Source organism: Falco rusticolus, chromosome 2 (genome assembly GCF_015220075.1).
Source record: "Falco rusticolus isolate bFalRus1 chromosome 2, bFalRus1.pri, whole genome shotgun sequence".
NCBI lineage: Eukaryota > Metazoa > Chordata > Aves > Falconiformes > Falconidae > Falco > Falco rusticolus.
This window is the reverse complement of record NC_051188.1, coordinates 70582589-70601011: the sequence shown is the minus strand read 5'-3', so window position 1 is coordinate 70601011 and position 18423 is coordinate 70582589. Positions and strand designations below refer to the sequence as shown.

Here is an 18423-nt window from a genome sequence, read left to right as displayed (position 1 = left end):
GGCTCAGGGGTTTCTGTGCAGCAGGTGATGAGAACCTCAGCTCTAAGCCTGCTCCCCAGCTGCAGGAGAGCAAAATTTCTGTAGTTTACTACAGCACAGAAGTGAGGTGTTCATGTCTCTGAAGTCCTGCAACAAGCTTCCCAAGATCTTATTATGGCACTCAAGAAACAGTGGGAAACAATACTCCAAAATAATGTTTAATTTCATCATTGAATCTTTCTGCAATGAGGATTCAGTCATTCATTATTAACTAAAAAAATAGATTAAAATGTGTCCACCACTGAAATCAAAACAAAGCCTTTAAGCTAATCTCAGTAATAAACAGTCCAGTGGTTTCTTTCAGGTCTGAAAATTTATGTGCTGTAGTAAAAAAAATTATTTAAAAAGTTAATTAGCTCAGTACGGTTAATTGATGTATTCTGCAGTGTCCTTAGAATTTAAATTCTGTAATTTTAAGTCATAAATTAAATAAAATTAAGAAACATATTTTAATTCTTAATCCCATTAAACATCCACTGTATTTTAAGCATGAGGGAGCCTGAAATTCACAGTAGACATTTAATGAATAATCGGATTTGGAGATACAATTTGTCATAGCCACAGAAAGAACTTGGTAAAAACTAAGCCTGACAAGTTAACTAAATGAGTCTGGATATATTGGATGGCAATAATACTTGACGGCATTTATGTATTGGTTTTTCTGTTTAAAATTTATTTTGGCATATAGAAAAAAACATAAGGGACAAATAAGAAAGTCTATAGTGTATAGAATTACCTTGACAAAAATGTTATTTCAATATTTAGTACCTACTGGATGCAATTCTTCATGCTTTTTATACAAAATTTCCTTCTCAGAAAACTCAGCCAATACTTAAAAGCCTATTTGCATAAATGGCTTGGCCTTACAAGCCTTTAACCTGATGAGTCATTCCAGATCATGCTAAAGCTTACTCATGAGGAGGAATGTAATTTTTGAATCCTTAGCTTCTGACCTCACAAAGTATGATGCAAACTTTACTACCACGAGTGCGAAAACGAAGTGCAGTATCAGGGTGCTGGAATCCCTTGCTTGAAGAGACAGAGGTCTTGTGCTCCTTCATGGGTAGCTCCTCGCTGGCTACCACTTCCATCCATGTGAAAAGCTGCTGAAGTGGAGCAAGTGCTTGCCAGACCCAGCCATAAAGTGCGCTATCTCCTAAAGGGCCTCCCGTGGCAGCATGAGGAGTCTTCTCCAAACTGACTATGTAGCTCCAAACTTTCATTATTTTTTTTTTGCAGAAGGTTAGCATTGCAGCTGACTGCCTTCCAGAAGCTGAAATCCATGCTTTCACAAAGATCATGAGATGTTTATGTCTCTCTCTCCCTGCCTCACTCCGTACAGATGGACAGATACACATGGACGCACCCATCCATACCATATATACATATACCTATGGGTGTATGGGTGTATGCATGCGTATGTATATACACATTAAAGGTGGGTTTGTTTGCTTTCTCTTTTTTCCGGCTTCAGGAAGCCTGCAGCTTCAAATACTTCCATGATGGTTGCCAAGTCATCCTTTGACAGGAGAGGAAGGGAAAGAGGGGAGAATATCATAGAATCCCATGACTCAGGAAGCTGGGACTCAAGATAAAATCTTGTCACTCATAAAGAACTTGTGAACATTGGCAGCGACTGAACCAAGCCCACAGCACAAGTTACCAATGCTTACATGGGTTTCCATTTTGAACTTTTGTATTTTGAGGTAAATTTTTGCTACTATGAAAGAGCAGCTAATAGGAAACTTCATCTTTCTATAACATTATAGAAACTGTCACCATTTAAGTATTACTGAACTTTCAGACTAATAATTGACTACCCATTACTTCACTAAAAATAGTATTTTGGTGTGATTGCCAGTAAAGATTTGTCCCCTGGCTGGTGGTTTGTTACCTTACAGCAAAAGGTATGTTTTCTAGGAGTTGTCCCAAGTCAATCTACAGAGTGCCAGGTCTTTAGTAGAACCACGCAGCCACAAAACCTCCCTGCAGCTGTTGCCTTTGCAGTAGACCCTGTCCAGATCCTCCCTCCCAGCATGAAGAATGCAACAGAAGATACATTGCAGCCTCAGATGCTCTATTCTATAGGTAATTTTTCTGCTGGAATCAAAGCTGACAGTGAACTCCAATTCCTTTTCATGCTCTTTCCTTCTAATAGCTCCCTGACTGCAGATGAGGGCTTTTCCTACTGTTCTGGAGGAGAGACTGTGGTGCTGGGGAGATGAGTGGTACTTTCTCCGCTCACACATAATGCTCCCAAGGCAAAGCATTTACCCCTGTTCTTCCGCCGTGTAAAAACTAGGGGCTGCATTTGTAAATAAAGCAAGCGCTGAGCCTGGAATGGGAGGTTCAACATCCTGCTGGAAAGTCAGCAGTTTTAGTCATGGTGTAAAATCTCCCGTGACAGCATTCCTTTCTGAAACCTGATCCGGGAGAGAACAGTTTACAGAGCTGAAGAGATGCCAGGCAATGATCTACGGCCCTGGCCTTCCTGAAATGTATTCCTCCCCAGCATCTGTAAGCTGTCAAGTCATCCGTGTAGTCCTCATGCATGTGTAATACATCCTTGAGCCATGACTTTTCTGTGGTTCAAAGCCATGTTTTCATGTGGCTCTGAGCGCTTTAACTATGCGCAATGTTGGGATACAGGTCCAAACAAAATAATTTTATATTGGCTTCCTTGTTTTTCCTTATGTTCTGCTTGGCTGAGTGAACAGAAACGTTTGGGAACCACCCCCAACAAACTTTTTGTAAGCTGAAAGTCTGAGTTCTACACCTAAACCCAGGCAATCCCATGACTATGAGTGTAATGAGGACGAAACATCTGAAGGATGTCTTCAGCAGTTTCCGGGAAGTTTGGAACTGCCAGAAGAATTGCAAAATTTTAAAAAAACGGGGTACTCTTTCTGTTCAAACCTGTTATTACATACAGTAAAATTGTTTTTAGCTAAATAAATCTAGAAACCTTTAATGATTTGGGAAACCTCCAGGTTTCTTCCAGGTTTTGGAACCAGAGGTGGGGGAACGAGGGAGAGAAGACTCCTCTGTGGAAACTTGGGCATTTGGACTTGTACCAGCATTAATCTGATTCCCAAAGGAATTGTAGCCTAAATCATGAACGAACTAAAGTAAATGAAGTAATTTTCATAGGAGATTCCAATGTAGAAATGGTCAGTTTTGTAGAATTTGGGATGGATGTACTACATTTAGGACTTTTAGCCAACCTCTGGAATTAATGCGCACTTTTTCCACTTGAGCTGTTATGCCACAAATTCAATCTCACCGTTGCAATCACAAATTGCACAGAGAGCAAAGGAGCGCTCAGAAACAGAAGGCAGCTTTTCTGCATGGGATTTGGCTGGCTGCATGTAGGAAAGGCGTTAACTGTCTCCAGGTGCCTTATTTCCCGGGTAAAGTTGGACAAAAATGTAATTACCCTTGTGACGTTATCAAATGTTTCAAAAGGATCTCTAAGGACGCTTATAATAGCATCCTGAAATGCCAGCTGAAGGCACTGCTGCTAGCAAGGAATATCTGTAGCTCATGGTTCCTTCTTTTATAATCTGGTTACCAAACCCAATACTGAAGCTGCTGTGGTTTCCCACAGTTGTTGATCCTAGGATCTAGATGCAAGGTTTACCTTTAATTACTGATATAATTATTTCCACCAATGTATGGGTTATGTTGTAGAATCCCATAAACTACATAATTGCCTACAGGTGGCATTCATGTCATTATCCATGTATATGTCCTGGTTTCAGCTGGGATGGAGTTAACTTTCTTCTTAGTAGCTGGTGCAGCGCTGTGTTTTGGCTCTGATCTGAGAACAATGTTGATAGCACACTGATGTTTTCAGTTGTTGCTGTACTAGCTGCTAAGAAGAAAGTTAACTCCATCCCAGCCAAAACCAGGACAGTATCATAGGCACAAATCACATACTCTTTACTAAAGTCTTTTGTACACTTCTGTCATTTCTGTACACTTCTCTCCAGAAATTCTCCTGGAAATACCCTTCAAGTTTTAAAGAGGTACAACTTCTATTTGCTGTTTTTTTTCTTGACTTCCCATGGAACCAGTGACTGTCTCATCTAAGAACAAGCCCAGTCCTTACCACCAACATACTTCCTGCTCCACATTAATTCTCTCATCTCCATCAAGCGTTGGGGGTGGCTTGTCAGAGAAAGGGTCATTCTGGGTTGCAATGATAATTCAGGGAATTTTCAGCACATGGTGATATTTGATTTTTTTTTTCCTGCTAAAACAGACAGTGAGAGGTCACCTTACATTCAAGGTTGCCCTACACTTTGGTAAATATGGTACTCTGCAAAAAAAGTAGCTAAAGCTGATTAAAGCTGCAGGCAGTTTTCTACTTGAAGAGCTATTTTCAGTTTGATTGGCATGTTGGCCTCCCAGGACAGATACCACTTGGTATTTACATTAGGATCTTCCCTTTCTGCTTCTGAGATTACCAAAAATTTGACATGTCTACAACATTCTCTGTAGTCTTTGACAATTATTTACTGGTAACAGGAAGGGATTTGGTGGCCTCTTGTATTTGCCTTGAATCTTTTCCAACTAAAGATTTCAGGCATCATGAAAACTTCAGCTGTATCTGCTTACTCAAAAGAAGCCCATGACCAAAAGCTGTACAGCACAAAAAGCAGTGGGACACTGGAGATATGGAAAATCATCAGAGGAAGACAAGCAGAAAGCATAACTTTGGGAACACCCAGAAAAAGTCGGTCTCCCAGTTGTAGGGTAGTACCCTTTCCTCCACTTCAAATAGTTGTATTTAAGTGATTTCTTCTCACATAGATGGTTTTGTTCTTCATTCCTGGCTTCGTATGTAACAAACTGAAGAACTGAAACATGCATATATCAATTCTTCAGCAACATGAAGAACTCAGCTGCTTATTGGTTTTATATAGTACTTACAGAAGTGTTTAGGAGCTGGAAGAATGAGTAAGTGGAGCAGTCTATGACTGATCTCTTCATCACTTAGAACTTAAGTGCCTTTATAGTTGGGTCTTTTTTTGCCTCTTATAACTTCCTGGGTTCCTCCTGTGTCAGAGACTTTTACTGATAAGAGAAAGTTTACAGTACATTAGGTAAGTGGAAGGCAGTCACATTACTAGGTATGACAGGATCTGAGCTGAAGGCTACCAATCTCCATCTCCTGCCTCTGCAAAAGGAAACCACCGGAGTCACGCCACAGAGATGAGAGGTGCAGCATCACAGTCCCAGAGGAACAGCAGATGGCTGGGAAGGTCTCAGATATCTTTGGCAATGGGGGATCAATAACTCTCACACTCAGAATGATGGGGAAAAAATTTAGAAAACTGGCCTTCCTTCAGCAAGAAGGAGACAGGCACAGATAGAGGGGTCTCGGCCAGGCACCCAGTACTTTTATTCATGAGCCCAGAACCCTGCGCAGTAAGCAATTTCCCCTTCAGGGGAAAAAAAAAGGCAGAGCCTTCTGCATAGAGCCTGTTAGACCACACTCACTGTTTAGAGCCATCTGATAGCCAGAGAGGAGAAAGAGTTCAAGTATCTGAACCCATCATAGCGAGGACTGTACAAGAGAACAACTAAGTTATCAGGTGATGGCACGTGCTACAATTGCTAGGTCACATAGAAAGAACATTCAGCAGCTCTTATTTTACCAGTATTACTAACTGTAGCTCCCCCACAGACCTAAATTAATGAAAAAGCTGTCTGATGCCTACAAATCTGAGATCACAAGCCACAGGACTCAGAAAGGACTTTTGCCCTAAATATCTGCGTTTTTATTACAGTGATAGATATACACCATAAATAAAATTAACTAAAATATTCATTTGCTTGATAATTAAAACAAATTTCCCTACCCATCAGTATGTTTCTCAAGGTATGAATAAATGTGGACTGATGTCAAGTGAGTCACAGAAATAATAAAATAATGCTGTTTATCTTTACATGTCAGCTGTTGTGCTATATGAAAGTCATTACAGGGCTTATAAATTTAAATGAGATTGTACTGCCACAGTAAGAAATTATTCTAGGTCTTTCTTTTCTGCGAAGAAGTAAAAAAGAAAAAAAAAGAGAAGAAAACCTCATTAAGTACAATTCTAATTTAATCTTCATAAGAACATCTATTTGACTAGAGACAAAGTCTTAATTAAATGCTTTATTGCAAAAGTATTGGTAACCCACCTGAATCAAGGCCTTAGCTCACCCTACTAATCTTTGACCATGCAGCAACCATAAACCAAATTGGCAGAAGTATGAGTCAATATTCTTTCACTCTGATAACAAGGACAAAGCAGTTGCTGTTCATTTACTGAGACAAGTAAAATATCACGTAAAAGCAGGACTCTGCAGGTCTAGCTCCCAGTTCAAGGGCCAGATTCAGGGTCAGAAGAGTCTTGCGAGCCTCTTGTTGTTGCCTTGACTTGACTTAAGCCTTCCTCTGCACAAAATCTGTGCATGGCTTTAACTTAACCATTACCTTTCTGGCGGCTCAGTTGCCTCTAGGTTGCAGTCCCCAGTCCCTGCTCTTTTGTAGATAGGTGAGAGAATAAGTAGTTTAAAATTACCAGGCCAGACAGCACCTCCTCCAAAAGATGGTGCTGTATTTTATTAATAACATGTTTTGCAGCTTTATACTGTAATTGCTGCCTCTGAGCCAGCAGCAGCAAAGGCAGGCAACGCTGCTCTCCACACTGGGCATGTTACTGCCTTTCCCTGGTAGCCTTTGATACTTTGCACCTGCAGCAGTAGGCTCAGAACAGAAAAAGTATTTCTTCTAAGAAGAAATTTGTTGGTCTTGAGTAGGAGGGCTTTCCAGTCATTGAGATAATACTCTCTGAGGGTAAAAGGAAAGCAGGAAAGCATCTTGACGGTACTTCTGGATGGCAAGGCCAAAGACTTTTGCCACAATTTTTAATATGTAGGCTGTGCGTCTTGCAAAGCAAAGTCTCATAACATTTCTCTTGCAGTGCAGGAAGGAAAAAAGCAGAAACTTGGCTCCTTGGAAATGCCGAATAAACAGCAAACCACAAAGCAGCAATAGGGCAACCTCCACAGAGGTGGTTATTTGCATTGAGGAAGATTTTGCTGGGGGTTTCCCTCTGCTTCTGGTCAGAAGATGGTTTAAGTGAGGCACAGCTTCATGGACTGAATTCAGAATGAGTAACAGAGGGAGTCTGCGTGCCCAGGGGGAGGCCATCAGAAAGTCTTGTATTAACATTTACTTTTAAAAGAGTTTGCACAAAGGCAACTCATATTTTGTTAGCTGAGGAAGATAATGCCATGGATAGGCTACCAACCGAGACAGAAAATCAGGGTGTTTTTTTAAAGGTATCAGCTGTGGATTCCCAGCCTCAGGGTGAGTCGTTTAGGCCAGATGCAGCATTTCAAGGAACCATTTCCAGTGACTAAAGAGTTGGAGGAGGCCCAAGTGCAATGCATTCACAGGCATCCCATGGTTCGGATAAAAGAAGCTGTTTCTTAAGGGGGCCCTGGGCCAGATGGTATTTGCAGATGATATAGAGACAAAGGCCAAGGGAGGTGGAGTTGCCCAAATGGAGGGAAGCCTCATCCAGGAAAGCAGGAGCTGCAGAGATGTTGGCACACAACAACCGGAGTGACATGTGTGAAGAGCTGTCCAGGCACTTGCTGCTCTCTGCAGAAATCAACCACTGAAAAGAGTTGTGATTTGGTGGAAATATGATCCACAAAAAATACTTTGGAGCTGAAGGGGAAGAAAACTGTCAGAATAACACTGCGAGCTACCAATGACTGCCTGATGCAGACACCAAAAGAAATTAATCTCCTTTTAAATTTGGTGGTGTGAAAACTCAGTGGATTATGTTGTGCAATCAGTTTTCCTGTTGCTATTGTACTGAGAGTTGCTTTCACCTAGAGACTCCGGAGGGGCTCTGGGCTACTGAAGTGAGTAAATGTGCTCTGGAGCAGAGCTGAACCCCTCTACAGAAAGCTGGCAGGAAGAGACATGGCTCCAGGGAGTTCTCAGGGCTTCAGGTGCTTCTAGAATGAGTATAGAGTGACAGAGATTAATTGCTTCCCATGATAGCTCTAAACTAGGTCATTGTGCAATAGCATGCCTAAGTGAACCTGTTGGAGTATTTGAAACTACAGCTGTGTCATCAGGTTTTCTCCTTGTCAGGACATGGCCTCACATGGCATCAAAAGTTGAGCTCCAAGTAAGAACAAAAAATGTGATTGACATTACCAGACCCTAAGGACAATAGGCAAACGTTTCACAGCATGTCATGGCGAAGAAGTGTGAAACATCCCACTGTTCAGAAATTAGAGAAACATTCACAGAAGACAAAGAATAGAAGTTAATGCTCTAATACAACCCATTTTCCTTAAATTTGCAAGGATTTGAGCAATCCAGCTGGGTGTAGTATCAGCTGACATACCACAATGTGCCCTTGCATCTTGTTTTTTCTTGTCACAGTGGATAATTCTGAGGGATTGCATTGGGTGGTGCAAAATGGCCTGACCTCATCTACATCATCTTGAACTTCTCATACTGCAACTATTAAAGAAAAAAAACCAAAACACCAAACCCTCAACAACTTCCCAACAACTGAGTCAAAGCTTTGCATTAACTATGAGAAATATGGTTCAAAATAGCAGCAGACTTTCCTGCAGTCAGAGCACACTATCTTACTGGTTTCGACTGGGAGTCTGGGTCATCCAATTACATTGACACTGAAAAATTCAGATAGAGCACAAATCACCACAAGTTCTGCGGAGTACTTTTCAGATTCATGAATACGCCAGAGATATTTCAGAGGATAAGAAATTATCTAACTCAAGATATAAAACTGAAGACACCCAAGAAAGCCCACAAGAGGAAGATCCAGCCTAGGCAAAAAGATCTCTGAAGCTTTTTTAGAATATGAGTTAAGAAGGTTTAACTCACTGGGGATGTCAGGGGCTTCTGCACTGAAGCCTTCAAGAGACAAATTGCATGCAATGGGTGGGCCTGGTCAGCAGAACAAACATTTCTGTCTCACTGATAATCTAGAATGAAGGATGTGGGGTATCCCCCAGACCTGCGCAGGCAGTCTCATACTGGAGCCAGCGAGGACTGGTGGGCTTCCTGCAATCACAGAGATCGCAGCAGTGATAGAACTGCTAATGCTTTCAATATCTTGCTAAACAAAATAGGGAAAAGTTGCAGAGAGTGCCTGGCGGTGATGCTGTATGGTTGTCTTAGTGTGAAATTGCTGTGTTTGTATTATATTACAGCTTTTGTGTTTGATGGGTGAGGAAAGGCAAACGAAAGATCAGGCCAGACCTTTCACTCAAAGTGATCTCCTAAGTCTTAGACTTCTACATGCGAATGATAAAACAACCTGGTAGAAGACAACTTCACATCGATAAAATTATGCCTATCATAAAGTCTTCAATGCTAAAAGCATTCCTAAGATATTTGCTTTATTCCACATCTGATCCCAGCTGACTGAGCAGAGCAACAGCAAGAGTTTCACAGTACCCCACCCAGACTCTCTTCGAGAAGATCAGTCCTGTAAACTATAGGATCTGTGTGTGCAGGGATTATACTTTATGACCATATAACTACACAGATATTTTTCTTTTAAAATTCAGGCTACAAATTGACACTGTTATATAAATAAATATAAATTAAAAAGAAAAAAACCCACAACTGAAAGAAGGCCTTATCTGTCACCACTTGTTCAGTGGGGGAGAGCAGCACATCTGGTCTCCAGTCCTGCAGCTGCCTGGCTGAACAGGGCTTGGGAACACTGAGGAGGTACCGCTGCCTAGGAGGAAGGGAGTGCCTGGCATTAGTCACCAGAAACCAGGTCTGAATCAGTTCATGGAGTCCTGATTCAGCAAGTTAAACATTGGTGTGAAACAGGAGATGGCTCCTCTGCACTCCGCACTGAAGTGGAAAACTGCTGGGAAACCCAAGGGGATGCCAGAGACATGGTTCTGGAGATCCAGCAGGACCTGGGACCAGGACAGGACACCTGGGTCCCCATAGGCTTTGACCCAGGCGTGAGACATTACTGTGCTGGGGGGAGGATATCCCATCTGTGGGGAGGGCAGTGACCACAAGGGGTGTATGAAGTGGACCTGGGAACCCAGGGTCATGCTCAGTTTGCTTTTCCCCAAGCGTTTTTGCTCACCCTGAGCAGACAATATGATGGTTTACACTTCAGCCTTCTGTGCCCAAGAACGACTGCCCACAATTACGCAAAGCAAATGTGCATTTGGGGAATGCCACATCAGCAGTCCTCCTAGGGTGCACAGAGGATTAGTGCCAGCCCTGTATGATATTTACATAAGAGGATTTGATCTGTGCTTCCTAGCGTGATTCACAGGGCTCTGCCCTGCTGGAGTAGCTAAGAGTTAATTCCTGTGCTTCTGTACTTGGTCCCAGTACTCTGCTTTCTGCAGCAACTGCATTGGTAACAGTAACATTGCAGCAGGCGTTACAAGTCCAATTTTAGCAGATATTTTTAATTGGAATTTTTTGTTTTTCCACATATTTTTCCTAACCATATTTTCTGAGCTTACAAACTTAATTTTCAACTGCAGATCCTGCTTGCTTTATTTAGATGAAAACCAGTACTCTAACATTTAGAAATACAAAGTTGCCAGCACTGTTTAAACACCCTCCTTTAAAAATGTAGGTTTGCAAAAACGAAACTGGTGCCCCTGTATTTTGAAGAGCTAAAAATGACACTGGTTTCAAAGATATGAAGCATGAAAAGAAATGAAATGTTAAACTATAAATAAGTCAGTTTTCACTTGTGCTCCAGACACTTGCACAGCTTTCTATATAGGTAGCCACTAGGTTACCAACTTATTTATCAATAACCAAATGTAGGAACACGTTTGAGAATTTCACAGAATGTCATTGTAGCACTAGGGTTTGGGTTTTTTTATTAGGGACAGTAGTTTCAAAAAAATGCTTTCTCGTCTCTTATAAATTCATAGGTTTTCTATTCAAAGCCTTGGTGTTCCCTCTTCCTGCCTTTCAGTCAGTGTACCCATTTTGTAACTCGGTTTTCTAACTTTAAACAGATGACAAGACTTATGAACCACGCAAGACTCTAACAAAGCTTCACTTACCAATACTCTGAAGTGTTTTCCCTTCCCCATATTTTAGGAGGGATGTGCAGATAAACCAGAAAGGAGAGTAAATAGCCACGTTTCAAGCAGGATCAAGAGTTTAATACCTGCAAGTTCAGGACATGACCAGCCCTTGTTGGCCTCAGACTCTTGATTATGATACTGAATGATCTTTGCTCTCTATCTGGCATGAGTGCTGCTATGCAACATAATCATCAGCTTTACTGTTAAAATGCAGGTTATCGCAGCAAGTATGTACTTTGGCAGCTAATTTATCTTGGTTTGTCCTTCTTCTTCTTCTTGCACATTTATTTGTTTGTTTCATTTTTAAGTGTGGTGTGGCTTTCTGGATACTTCCAAGACCAGCAGATGTTGCCTAAGGGAGAAGCTGGACTTCCCAGATCCATCTGTCATCGTTATTTGCCCAAATGGTTCTCTGGGGATGTTTCTGTTACTAGTGTTTCCATGAAAGCAGGCTGATGGCTGGCTGCACAATTCCCAGCCAGGAAGTCCCCTTGGCTGCTTTTCATCTAGTCCCTTTCTTCTGACACATCCAGCTTTGGTGGCCTACAAGGAGTCAGGCCTCCTCATGGAAGAGCTATTGAGCTCACTTGAGACACTCACGCCATCACGCTGTGTCAAAGTACAATGAGAAGCAAAGGAATGTTGGCAAGAGAAAATTCTGTATAAGCTACGATTAAGACATTAACAGAACCATTGTTTATTACTCAATTTTCTACCACAGCAACCAAGATCAGAGGTTTTTTCCTTTATACCCCTATGAAAACCTTATCTGGATCAAGTTGAGTCATAAGGAGTTTACAGATTTTCTGCAGGACTGCCTCCTAGGTGAGTTTTTCAAGAACTTGCAAATGTACTTTATTCAGCTCAGCTCTCTATGACCATCTCCTCCCCATTCACCACTTAAATCATTTCTGCACAAGTCAGTCTGGATTTTGTGTCTTACTATTTTGTTTTGGAGCTACAAGAAACCCATTTGTCTTTGAAAAGCTTAATTTCATTTCAAAGTAATTTTAAATATGTCCGTTTCGAGATCTCTGGGTTTGATGTTTTTCTTTTGTTTCAATATACTGTAATTTTTACATATTATTTGAACAATCCAAGGGATTATATACTATAAAATACGAAATTATGTACTGAGTGTTGCTGTCACAGGGATGGTTTGCTTCCACTGTGCAATGACTGGCAATTCATTCTGTATCCGTGTACGACTGCTGCAGAAGCCATGTAAGAGCTGGCTCCTGCAGCTAACCAAAAGTGTCCATGCAGAGTGGTGCGTGCCGTTGTTTGTGGCCTGAGCTGGCTGAATGTAAGCCAGGCTGGTCTGGATGTCAGGTAGTTGCATTAACTGTAAGTTCAGGGCTGTGTTGATAAGTCCTGCAGAGACAGCAGTTATGGTAAATGATCACGGTGTCACACCGCTGCAGTTTGAGTTTTCATATCAGAGCTGGCCTGCATCCTGGTAGCTCCAAGTGTAAGAGTAGGCAAGCAACTCTCCACACCCATCCATGCAGACATAACTCCTGAGGTTTTCACAAGGTCTTTTAATATTCCAGAGAGGGCATCAGTTCCCAAATGCTCTGTCTTCTCTGGGTTCTCAATTCGCCCTCTTGTTCTTTCTGTTAGATGAAATTCTACCTCTATCCTGATGCATGCCCAGACATCCATACCTTAGTTCAGACAGGCAAGGCTGACAGCTCTTGCGTTGCTGATGGGAGAACAGCACCTGGAAGAAGAGCAACTGATTCTTATTAAAAACAAACTTCTTCAAGAAAACAGATTACTTATTCAGGAGCCTCAGCTCAGGCCTCCTTGGTCCTCCAACCTATCATAGTTCCTCAACCAAGGCACCACTTCAGTTTTGAATCTTTTTGTACTCTGCTGTATAACAAAAACCTGGGATGTCTCACACTCAGCTATATCTCAGCTTATGCAGACTGGGATTTGGTAGGCACCGGATACAGTTTTGCAGGACAGTAAGACAAGGCCAGGTTAGCTGGGGCTAGTGGAAGGTGTTCCTGCCCATAGCAGAAGGGTTGGAACTAGATGACCTTTAAGGTCCCTTTCAACCCAAACCACTCTGTGATTCTACGATGACATGCTAGCCCAGTTAGGAAGAGCCAGCACTGGTAACTGCAGCCAAATCCTGAAGCATTGGCTGTATCCCATTTGCAGGACTGCTCAGCCCCACGCTGTCACTGAAGCCTCTTGCAGGAGCTATGTTACTCTTGTCCCACTCAGCTGGTGCCACTTCTCTCTTTTTCTGCCCTGACAGATCTAATATCTCCTCTGAAGGGTGAAAGGGAGGAGACAACACTCATGAGCTTTTCAGTTCTACAGACCCCACTCTTTCCCCCAGAGCTTATAGCACAAAAAGGTCAACACAGCACATTTTAAAAGCAGGTGTGGAGGTCACAAATAAACGTGGGGAGGTCACAAATAAACATGGAAGCTGAGGGATTAGACTCTTGAGGAATCTTACTAGTACAGCCTATAGACCTTGGAGCTAACCCTCACCCGTAAACATCTCTGTATTGCTTCTTGGGAGCCTTTATTTCCCAATGTGAGTGATGAGATAATAAGCACTTGGAGACATGTTAAAGTGATGTCAATCAGTTCACAGCAATAAAATACCAGGGAAGGTCTTTCTAAACCTACAAAGCTGCACCGTGAGAGTATACCCTAGTGTTTGGTCTCATAATTTTTTTTTCTTTTTTCCTATTTTAACATGCAGAACCGAAAGAGATGCTTGCCCACGGCAGCAAAGGGGAAGTTGGACAACAGTGAAAAGCCATAATTTATAAAATACAACCCAGAAACAGAAATGAAAGAGACAGCGGAAGACCAAAAAAGAAGTGCACACCCAAGAGCCTGTACCCAGAATGCCAGTACTAATGATAACATAGGCTACCTGAAAGGACAGGAAAATCCAGACATCCACCTACTCCTTCTTCATATCATGTAACATATGACTCAGTTAAGATGGAGAAAATATCTAGAGCTGTCTGAAGAGCAAAGAGAGGCAGCTAATCATCAAATTATTCTAGCTCTTCCAGAAGAGAGATTTTAAAAAGATGGAGAAGACACACCACAAGCACATAAAGCAGGAAGAAGCAGATGGAGGTGCTTTCAAATTTTAAGGCATTTAATCAAATTCTACCACCAGCATTTCATCCTGCCTCATCCTGCAAGTTGATCTCCATGCACAGATGTCTCTGACTTTGGTGTCCTTTGAGGATCAGGGGCCCAGGCAGCAACTGGAATCCACAGCGCCTGACGTGTGCCCTCTTTGCATGCTTCATCTGTTGCTCTGTTCAGCTTGTAAACTGAGATCAACAGCATCTCACAGAAATGCCCTCCTATGCCACAGGGATATCTGGGTTCCATATGCATTGGCAGGTAACCTGGGACTGAATAAACTCTGGCCCAGAATTTCAGGTGGAGGTGTCTGTGGCTGGGCTTCTGAATCTGCATGGAGACAACTGGATTAATGATCAAGTGTGCTGATCATTTTCCAATTGCCATGTAAATCACTCGTACTTCACCAGTCTGAGTATTAACTAATATCTTCTCACCCAGGCACGATACACATGATGCCCATCATTGCAATATCGTTGGATGCGCTCATCAGAAAAGATACACATAGATGAGCATACCACCATTTTTGTAGAGTCCCATTTAACTGAAAGAACAGATTTACAATGAAGTTTCAACACTCAGAAAAGCTTTAGGAACTTAAGAATGTAGTCTGTGTATCTTTGGGCTAAACAACATATTTGGTTACTCAGCACTCTGTTCAGGCCCATTCATTTAGTATTTCTTCCTCTTTTCTCTGCTTTCTAATGCATCAGTGGATTGCTTCTGCAGTTAAGGGTGCTTTTGCATTAGATGCCTCCTCTTCCAGCAGAAAATTTGACATACAGAATTTACAACACAATGAGCAGCTATCTAGCATGATATGTGGGTACCACACTATGATAGTGTGTCAGCAGTCTTGGTTTTCTACCAGACTGTCATTGAGAGGAGTTCTGCATTACAAAATTCTAGCATTGCTGAATCAGTGTGGAGTACGGGGGAATAAATATCACACACCTTGCTGTCACACCAAAATACCTATCAGCTACACCAGAAATTGTGCCAGGTCACCAAACGATGAGGCAGCAAAAGTACTGTACTGGTAGCAAAAGGGGGCTCTATTGCTGCATCCTTAGGGAACGAATCTGTAAAGTCTGGAGCATACTAGCAACGCATCTAAAAAAGACATGCTCCGACTGACAATATACTCTTATGCACAGAGCTAACCTGGTGTTGAAGTCTTCTGCTATCTTGGACTTTGTGGCAGGATCGAGCACTTTGTGCTGTATCTCCCAAGTCTGCTATGTCCCAGCATGTAGCACCACATGGGCACAGGGCACGAGGACACTGATAATGCGTTAGGTCAAGTAACAGTCTGTCACCCAACGCACAGTCTGCCACTATGCTATAGCTGCACAACATCCGTGTCTAGCCAGCCTCTAGGTGCCTTCACCTTTTATAGATCAAACCTATATGCCAGACACATCTAATTAGGTCATTCCAGATCAGACCAGCCCACTCTGTCTGGTGCCAGGATCACGGCAGCAGGGAGGAGCTAAGATACAGCAATTGCATGACATTGATGTAGCAGTAGGGAAACACGAAGCGGTGGTCAAATGAATGAAGCTAATGCTTACTGCATGCAACTTTCTGGGATGTAACCACAGCAACAGTTCACATTGTAGTTCACAGTAGTGACACTACAGCTAGCACTATTGACAGTAAAATACTGCATCATTTCTTTTATTAGAGGAAACCGGTAAACCAAAACCATACAGTGTGTCATGTTTTTTATCATGGCAAAGGTGAAAGCAGGCTCTTATTGGGCAAGTGTGTATCATGATGAGCCCGATCAGAAGGTGATCATCCCTTTCTCTCAGAAAGTAATGTGTGGATCATTACATTTAATTCATAAAATGTAAAAATCTTAAAGAAATGAAGGATATTTTTTCTCAATGGGTTAACAAAAATTTTATGACAAATCTTGGATTTTAATTTAGGTGAATGATCATATGAATGATTAAGTGAACAGAACATAGAAGTAAAACAAATAAAAAAGCAAATTTACCACTGTTTGTCTTGAAAATAGTCATTAAGTAAAAAGTAACAAGGGTTCACTGAAAATAAATCTTGTAGACAATCTTGAATATTAAAACCCCAATATATCATATCTACTCTATTTTATTCATGCACAAGTTTTGTAATGCCGCAAATAAAATGTTGGAAACTAAGCCCCCCAGTGACTTGAAGCTGGCATGGACAATGAAGCAGTGGAGTGAAGCCCCAAGCCACTTGTCCTCACTGCAGGGCTGCCTTCAGCACACAGGTCCAGCCCAGCACCAGAGCTGCAAATTATTGGCAAGTAAAAGACAAATCACAGATCCACAGGAAGGTAAACCCAGTTTTAGGGTGCTCAAAGATGTAGCCAAGTGATGCAAAGCACTGAAGTGATGCAAACTCATTTTGGCAGCTCAAGCTTATTGAAACATTTCTGAAAGCACAACTTTTCCCTAGCAGACTTGGTGCTGGTATGTGCACTGTTTCTGTGCAATCCATCATAATGTCAAGGCAAATGAGGCAATTTAAGGAACAGCAGCAAGAATTATCTGAAAGAGTGGTTTTATAGAGAAAGGTTAAAAGAGCTTAATACATCTAGTTTTGTTAAAGTAGAGGTAGATGGAGGCATGTCTCCAGCCAGCAAATGCTTAAGTAATGCAAACCTTAGGGATGGGGAGGAAATACTTGGGCTTATACATATGGGAACAAGTAGGAGCAAAAGAAAAGAAGGTGGGGAAATATTGAGTTTCAGAAAATCTTGTTGGCAGTGAAGAGCAGAGTTTGTGCAGATTTTTTAGAAGAAGTGGTGGGAGTTCTTTGTTATTTAAAAAATAATTTGAAAAATACTAATAAACAAGCTACCAGGACTAACTCTATACTAGCAGGAAAGTTGATTGGATGACCCAACAGCCTCCTCCCTCCCCATTTCTTTCTTTGCTTGGTTTATTTTCAACCAATTGACCATGTACAACAGCTAGTAAAAGCAAAGAGAAAGTAATGTGGGCACATTCATGACAGAAATCTCAATGCCAGTTTAAGAGACTCTATTTCCCACTGTGGGTTCCTGTCCTTCCAGCAGAGCCCGAGAAAGGGACCCCACGAACATCTCTCATTAATTCAAGTGCAACATCACCTGGTTTTGATCAGTGTCCTGCAGAAGAGGAAACCCCCTGCAGGAGAGACAAGGCAGTTCTAACATTTTATTACTGCTTTTGAAGCCTGTCAGGCAGATAACCTCTAACAAGTACCAGCAGTTGAAGACATTACGGCTTCTGACTAACATTCTGCTACTCTCCCAGTTCCTGCCTCCATAGCAAAGGTGGCAGGACAGAAATAACACATCTGTATTCTAGCAGTTCTGGGTTCTTGCCCAGAAAGACAGTACAAGCTATCAACAAAGGTAACTTCCGTGACAGTTAGATGCTGAAACATGGGTGTGCTTAGGAGGAATACTTTAAACTACCGTAGCTCAGTAAATGTCAGTCTTTAGTACACACCTTTCCACTGAAGGCAGACTGACCATACCTCTTCTGGTGTTAGTTACTCCCTTTTGGCAATCATGCTAAAAGTTGATTGTCAAAGCTGACAATGGTCGTAGAATTCAGAGTATGGCTCCCCATTTCAAAGTCTTTCTGATGCATTCTCCAGTAGAACAAGGCATTTCTTCATCTGAAAAGTCAGCTGTTGAACTTTATTGTCTAAGTATTCATGCAATTTCTGTTTACTGAAAAGTACATTTCTGTAAGAACTGTATTCTATGTCTCATGATCGCTTATTACAAGAAAGGGTTTTCTAGTATATAAATTGTTTTTTAAAAAACCTGTTCAATACTCAAGTAGTACTGCAATTTCCAAATGTTAATATTTATATGCACTGCATGCGTAAACCAAGCAACTTGAAGGGCCTCAAACATGTACGTAATAATATAACCCAGATTAAATCAGAAATAAATTAATGGAATTATTAATCATTTACAGACATTGAACCATATTGTATTGCTTTTTCCTGCACAGAAAACAGTGGGAGTTCTGGACAAAGATGAAAGGGAGAACATGTACTGTGAGCTATTTGTTTTCTACACATCTAATAATATCTTTTGGAAAAGACATTCTG

General features: G+C 41.6%; 2 long non-coding RNA genes across 3 annotated transcripts; one reads left to right on the top strand and one right to left on the bottom strand.

The window, feature by feature from the left end:
- Positions 1–1513: 1513 nt before the first annotated feature.
- LOC119142754 lies at positions 1514–16421 on the top strand. Of its 2 annotated transcripts, none has more exons than XR_005102412.1 (2): positions 1514–3167; positions 13913–16421. It is a non-coding gene; the product is annotated as an uncharacterized LOC119142754 (long non-coding RNA). The 2 variants fall into 2 exon arrangements; XR_005102413.1 differs by lacking the exon at positions 13913–16421 and adding an exon at positions 4032–6119.
- On the bottom strand, positions 11855–17888 carry LOC119142755. The gene is made up of 2 exons (XR_005102414.1): positions 17808–17888; positions 11855–12904 (listed from the first exon to the last, which is right to left on the bottom strand). It is a non-coding gene; the product is annotated as an uncharacterized LOC119142755 (long non-coding RNA).
- Between the last annotated feature and the right edge of the window lie 535 nt (positions 17889–18423).